This window comes from Bison bison, unplaced genomic scaffold (assembly GCF_000754665.1).
Source record: "Bison bison bison isolate TAMUID 2011002044 unplaced genomic scaffold, Bison_UMD1.0 scf7180017864248, whole genome shotgun sequence".
Lineage (NCBI taxonomy): Eukaryota > Metazoa > Chordata > Mammalia > Artiodactyla > Bovidae > Bison > Bison bison.
The window spans coordinates 1516406-1523652 of NW_011494820.1; the positions used below are offsets into that span (position 1 = coordinate 1516406).

Here is a 7247-nt window from a genome sequence, read left to right on the forward strand (position 1 = left end):
TGGAGCCTAGGCAGAAGCCCCCAGCCTGGTCTGGGTCACCTGAACATCTGGTGTTGGGCACTGAAGGGCAGCAAGGATGGGGTGGGAGAGGCAGGAAACCTGATCCCCACCAACCCTAGTTTTTTTTTTTTTTTTTCCAAAGAAAAATCTGTTTGCCGGCTAGGGGTGCAAACTGCCCATGTCGCAGATTGGGAAACTGCTGTGTGGGGAGAAGCACAAGCCTTCCAGGACCTCTGTTCCCTCCCTCAGTGTCCCTCACATACTATATGGCCACATGTTCCCTCCTGAGTCCAGGGGTCTGATCATCTGTTGTGTTCTGAGAAGAATGACAGACAGCCATTGCAACTCACCTACTCTCCCCTTTCCTCTGCCCCAAATGGGCCCCCTCCTCCTATCTCCACGCCCTTCTTTAAAGGGCCCCCAGCCCAATCTACTTCCACTCACTGCTCAGGCTTCATCTTTCCCCACCAAAGAATGTTCTGCACTTTCTCTACCCCCTTGCAATTCCTCTTGGAAAAACTCACCAGTGACAAACTCTTACTCATGCTTCAAGGCCCATTACAAATGCCCTTCTTTAGGGGAAGCTCTCCAAACTGGGGGCTTCTCCAGGATCACCCAGTCCAAAGTCATATTCATCCTGGAATCCTTTCCACCTTGATTCACTCCCTAATCTTGCTCTGATCCCCCTCTGGGTTTGGGACCTGTCGTGGGTGGTGCTGGGATCCCAGAGAGGGGTCGAGTCCCAGAAGGTGACCACTTCAGGAGGAGGGTGCCCAGTTACCGAGGGCTCTGTTATCCTCCTGTTGAAGCATGTGGGTCACACATGCTGCTGCAGAAGGGACGCAGCTGGGTGAGGCCACGAGCGATCCCAGAAGCCTCTTCTGCAGTCCCTGAATCTGGGTGAGGGCAAGGGTCAGGGTTGGCTGCGAGAAGGTCTCTAGGTCTGGGGCCTCAGGGTCCCAATCGGAGTTACATTTCACTTAGGTTGGAGTAAGTCCAGGGTAGGAGATAGCAGGGGTTACAGACAGGGTCCGAATTAGGGTCAGGCTCAATGGTAAGGTTAGGGTCGCCCACTGACAGCGGGGGATGCCTGGCAAGTCTGATCCAGCCCCCTTCCGGTCCCCATCCCTCATTATACTATTTCCCCACCTCACTGTCTTCCAGCGTCGGATTCCCGGTCCCGGAACTCCCGGGACCCGGCCACGCCCAAGTGCCCGCCCACCGCAGCCCTCGGGCTCGCCCTCTATGCAAATTTGCGTCGCGCCCAATCAGCTCCGGGGGGGGCGGGGCCGCCAGCTCAGAAGGCACCTGTGGCCGCCCGGCGCTCGGTCCGAGTTCTGAGCCGCTGGCGCCCGGTCAGTACAGGAGGGTCCAGGTGGAGCAGGTGCGTCTCGCGTCGGGCCGAGGTCTGTACAGCGTCCTTTGAATGGCATCTGTGGGCTGGGATGAGTTTTAAGGTCCGAGGGTGCTGCTGTACGCGGGAGAGCTGTGTCTAAGAGGTTTGCAGCCCTAGGATTGTGAGTTTGAGAGGCTATGCGTCCAGGATTTGTGTGTCCAAAGTGTATATGTTCAAGGGGTGTGAATCTGAGGGCTGTGTTCAAGGGGCTTTTCAAGGGTTGTTGTGTTCCTGAGACGTTTGTGTGTCCAAGTGGGTGAGTGTCCCAGGGTTTGCATGTCCAGGAGTTGTGTCTGAGGGAGTGTGTGTCATCGCTGAAAGGTTGTATGGCCAAAGGGCATGTGACTGAAGGTTTTGATGTCAGCTGGGGAGTTGTGTGTCTAAAGTCGTGGTGCCATGAGACTCTGGTGTGCGTCTGTGAGCTCCAGTGGTTTCTTTTCCTGGGGCACACCCCTTTGTGCATCCTGGAGGCCCCCGTGCACAACCACAGGCCCCTGCTTTCCTGCTGTGAGTGTGCCTTCGTGTGTCACGGCCCCGCACCTTCATGTGGCATGGCTTCCACGTGTGCCTGTGACCGCCGTGACCCTCCCCCGCCCTGTGGGGTCTCGGCTGGGCCCACGGGGTGCCTCTGTGGCTGCGGGCAGGACTGTGGGCACAGAGCCCTGAGCAGGGGCCACAAGTGCCTGGACCACTTCCTCCCCACGCCCCAGTGTCTCATCGGAGAAACAGTAGTCACAGCCGCCCGAGGTTGTCAGCTTATGACAAACTGGTGGCCAAGTTACTTTCCTGGTCATGGTCCCCGCCCTCTGTGTCTCTCAGGGTCCTGGGCAATGGACGTCACCAGCTGGAGTCCCAGGCTATTCCCTGTGCCCAAGCTGCAGACCTGAGAGGTCAGACACAGATGAGGCCTTTTGACTGACCTGGCTGAGAACCCTCACAGGGGAAGGTCAGGACCTCTGGACCTTTGGCGTCCAGGGTTGAGCACTTGCAGACTCTTGGGGTAAAGGAAATGGGGTTCAAAAAAGTATTTAGACTTAGAAAGACAAGTGTGTGGGGTTTGAGTCCAAAAGTCAACGGAGCTTTGGGATAAAGCCTTCCTCCCTCCTGTCCCCATACCTGCCTTCCTTCACCTAAGTCCAGAAGTGAATCTTGGCTTCCAGTGAATGGAATCTGGGGACATTGAGGGTCCTGGGGTCTCACCTGTGACAGCTGGAAACTCACTAGTCTGAAGCTGCCACTGCAGGAGCGAAGACTGAGGCCAGGTGGAAACACCCAGGCCCCTCAGAGAAAGGATGGGCTCCAGGCTGCCCCTCGGACCCTAGGAGAACAAAGCCCGAAGTGACAGGCTGGCCCCAGCTTCCTCTTGTCCCTCTCTGTGTGACCTCAGACAGATCACTGCCCTTTTCTGAGCTCTCTGGATGCCCTTGTGACCTGAGACGTCTGAGCTCGTCTTACTTCCCATCTCCAAGTAATGATTGATTTCATTAAATCATTACCCAACCAGGCAGACATCTGGAAAATGCAAATTAGAGGAGAGAGGGAATTAAGGTCATTTGTCACCCCAACTCAGATGCAATGAGTGTAGACATGTTGGGGATTTGACCTTCCGGAAGATTTGAGGCACATAGGCACTTGCAGACAGATGTCATTTTTTTGGAGAGGATTTATCACACGCCTGGGATCCCATTTGGGGTAGGAGAGGTCACCCCAGCCCAGGCTCATGAATCCAAGTCAGGTGAACACAAGGATTGGATCCCATTTCTCAGTACGCCCAAAGGGCTTCCCTGTGCCTGCAACTTGGGGACCTTGTGAGACTGCCCGTTGGCCCCAGGTAGTCCAGAAAGGAGTGTCTAAGACCCCACTAGTACCCAGGCGCACTTCTCGGACTGGGTCGGGCGGCTGAGGGGGGCTGGGTTTGGGGTGCAGCTGGACAGCTATGGGATACAAACCCACACTCAAATGAGGATCTGGGGTCCCACTGTGTGGCCCTGGGAAGGAGCCCACTTCCTGCTGTGTAAAACAGGGCAGCCACCTCCGCTTCACTGGGCTATCTGAGTCAGGCTGGTCCTGTGTGTAAATGAGGTGGAGTGTGGGCCCCGGGCAGACAGCAGGCACCCAGAAACAGGAGGCGCCATCCGAACCATGACCGAGTGGAGTGCTGTGAGCCCCATCCAGGCCCATCTCACCCCACCCTGCACCAGGGGCCGAGCAGGCCTCAGGCCTGTCAGCTTCCCTGTCTGACCCCCTCCAGGTTCGTGCTCACTAGAGGTTGAGCTGGGAGTCTGGTTGAGCTGGGGTCTGCAGAAGGGAACAGTGCAGGCCAGCTGTCGCAACAAGTCACTGCTGCGACACAGGCCTGCCTCTGTCCCATTTCCACAACCAGAGCCTCATCTCCTGCTGGACGCTGCCCTGCACCTAAAGGGCTCCTCCTCACAGCAACCGCGGGGGCTGCTGCAAATCCAGAATCATACCGCGGCCTCTGCCCCCTCGCCCCGACTCATGCACCCTCCAGGACTCAGTTGCTCTGCAGTCCCCTCTCTCACCCTGATTCCCGAGTCCCCTGTGGCCTCCCTGCTCCCCTCTGCTTCTGGCTGCCCGTTGCTCACCCATTCTCAGCAATGCCAACATCCACCATACCTGGAACCCACCTAGCACATGCCCACCTCCGGGCCTTTGCACCTGCCATTCTCCACATCCTTGCAGGGTTGGTGTACTCTCCTCCTTGTGGTTCCCTTTCCAGAAGGCCTTTTCTGGCCCCTCTGTTCAAAACAACTTGCTCTGCACCACCTCCCCCTCTGCCTCCCCCTGTAGAATTCCATCGTTATTCTGTCCCTGACACTGTGATGTGTCTGTCGTCTCTCTCACCAGACTGGGCAATGCAGAAGGTCAGGCTGGGTCTGGCTCCTCCCTGCCCTTGTATCCCCGACACCTTGGTGAGCCATAGACATTTCTGGGGGAAGAAAGTGGGGACCAGGGACGCCCCAGGGGCCCCAGTGGGCTCCCCACTGGCTGTATCTCTGCTCTGCTGGGCTGTGGGCTAAGTCCCTTCTGCCCAGCTCTGACAGATGTGTTAATTTCCCAAGCAGGGAGGCCCAGGCCTCTGGGGATGAATTTCTGGGGCCCTATGGGGACATCTTTCTCTGGAACAAAGAGAGAGAAACCTTGGGCCATTCCTGTAGCTGCCATTGCAGCTTAGGGGACATGGTTGGGGGCCTTGGACTGGGCAAGGCCTGAGATAGCAGGGTTGGGTGTTGAATGTACGGTCTCTCCCAGCCCCAGGGGTATAGGTCCTAAGCCCCACGGGAGACGAGTGGGGCAATGAGTCGATTTTGCAGTGGCTGTGACAAAAACCAGCCTTCCTGGCAGGACCTGCAGTGGACAGGGCAGCCAGGCCCTCGTGACTTCAGGATGTAGTTTCCTTCTGAGGTGGGCACAGGGACCTGGGACTGAGAGAGGCATGAGCTCCGTGCAGCGGGCCGTTGTGCTGGGGGCTGTTCAGCGTGAGGATGTTGGGGGGCCTCTCACACTGGCAGCCTGTGCGCCAGATGGGGCCTCGAGTTTGTTTTGTGAGCCACGAGGTCTTTAAAAGAAAACGGAACCCATTGCCGATGTCTCTTCCATTTGTTAAGCAGTTGTTGGTTGGCTCGTTCAAGGAAAGGTGATGCAGACCTACTTTGTGCTGGGCACTGGGAAGGCCCCATCTCTGCCCTCACGGAATGGACCTCTCAGGGCCGCAGTACGACCATCAGAGAGGCTTCCCTGGGCTCAGATGGTAAAGAGTCTGCCTGCAGTGCAGGAGACCCGGGCTCAATCGCTGCGTCAGGAAGATCCCCTGGAGAAGGGCATGGCTACCCACTCCAGTATTCCTGCCTGGAGAATTCCACGGACAGAGGAGCCTGGTGGGCTGCAGTCCATGGGGTCACAAAGAGTCGGACACGACTGAGTGACTGACACACACACGATCATCAGAGAAACTAACCAAGAAGCACCGAACATACCCGGTAGGACTAAGCTACTCAGGGAAAGAGAAGTCTGCTCTGGGGAGATTAGCACTCCTAGACAGGCTTCTGCCCAGCCCTGAAGGACACGTAGCAGCTTTTCGAATCTGGGTGAGTCTGAGAAGGGCGTCCGGGACAGAGGGCACGGCAGGGCGAAGACCTGGTGATGGAGGAGAGGCAGGTCTGTCTGGGGCTGGTGTCTCAGGTGCCAGGAATGGGGCAGACGGTGAGCAAGTCTGCTGTTAGATGAGGCCCTCCTAAAGTGGGGGCACAGGTGAGCGGGCGCCAGGGCCCACTGCATAGATGGGGAAACAGGCTCGGAGCACGTCAAGCAGCTGTGCAGTGGAGCCAGGGCAGGAACCCCGGTCTGGCCAAGCCCCCAGCCACAGCCAGGCCCGCAGACCCCTCAGCACACAGCCACGCTGGGCCCTCCCGGAAGCAGGCCTGCAGAGGGGTCTGTGGAGGGGGCGATTTGAGGGTTCCCAACTCGGCCTCAGTTTCCCCATGATTGTCAGAGGGACCGATAGACAAAGGGACCTCCCCCCCCAAAGGGCCTTCTCCACCTGGAACCTTCTGGGTTTCTGGGATTCAGAGCCACACGTGGGTAACGCATCCCACCCTCAACAGCTGCCCCCTCCCCTCCGCAGGCCCCAGAACTACCCGAAGATGCCCACAGTGCTCTGCCACCTGTACTGATGTAGCCTGTTGTCCCCATGCGGCTTCCATACATATGATCCCTGAGGCCCTCCTGGCCCCTCACCCACCCTCAGAACCCCCACCCCCTAGCCTGCATCTCTCCCCTGGGGAGTGCTCCCAACCTGCCTCAGGAAGTCAGAGGGTGGGCGATACCACTGCAGAGATAGAGCCCCGACCGGTGTCCAGCTGCCTGCTTGTAATGGGGGGCCAGCATGGGTCTGGGGAGTCTCCTTGTGTTTGGGGAAGCTCTATGTGTGTCTAGAAAGGTTACATGTTGGGGTCACGGTGTGCTTGCAGGTGTCTACATATAATGAGGGTTTGTGTGCATTCGGGGGGTTATGTGTCGGGGAATCCGTGTGTGTGTGAGAGGTCTGTGTGTAATCGGGCATCTGTGTGTGGTCTCGGGATACGCGTGTTTGGTGAGCCATGTGGGTTTGGAAGGGGTCTACAAGACCTGTGGACTGCATGTGTTCAGGATGGTTCATGTGTTTGGGGGGAGTCTCCCTACGAGGGGAATCTCCCAAACCCCCCATCTGTACATGTGAGGAAGGGCTTTCTCCCTGAGCCGCCTGTCCCCAGCACCCTTCCTGGGTCCACCTGGTGCCCTCAGTCTGACCTGGGCACCCCTGGGCTGAGGGGAGAAGACCCTAAGGAGTTCTGCTGCCTGAATAGAGAAAGAGGGATACAGCATCTCAACCACACCTACTTCAGAGAGCCCCCCATCTCAGGGAGGTGTCCCTGGCTCTCCCCATCTTCTGGGGTAGGAAACTGGCCTGGAGAAGCTTGGCCACACAGGAGTCACTGCCAGAGCCCGCCTTCTCCCAAGGGCAGGAGAGGGGCCACTGTGGGCTAGCCAGCCCCTAGGTCACCCACAGTGCCCCCCCCAACCTGGGCCTCCATCTCCCCAGGCTCCCAGGGGAGGAGGCGGCCCAGGGCCCCGGCTGGGGTGGGGGAGGGTCTCCAGCAGCTGGGGTCAGAGCCTCCGGAGCCCTCAAGAGAGGGGAGGGGGGGTCCCGACTTTCCAAGGGGCTCTTCCTGTTGCCCGTAACGAGGTGCTTGGGGAACAGGTGATGAAACCACCGCCTCGGTTGCGTGAGGCCGGGCTGCTGGCCTGATTTGCTGCCGGGCCCAGGCGCAGCGACCCCTCCCCGCTTCGC

At 58.4% G+C, this 7247-nt stretch overlaps 1 protein-coding gene across 1 annotated transcript in view; it reads left to right on the forward strand.

Moving 5' to 3' along the window:
- Positions 1–1309: 1309 nt before the first annotated feature.
- Positions 1310–7247, forward strand: part of MEF2B (myocyte enhancer factor 2B) — a 17195-nt gene continuing 11257 nt past the window's right edge. The window contains exon 1 of the mRNA XM_010847257.1: positions 1310–1384. The gene's annotated coding sequence lies outside the window, so the exon portion shown is untranslated. The remainder of the gene's footprint in view (positions 1385–7247) is intronic.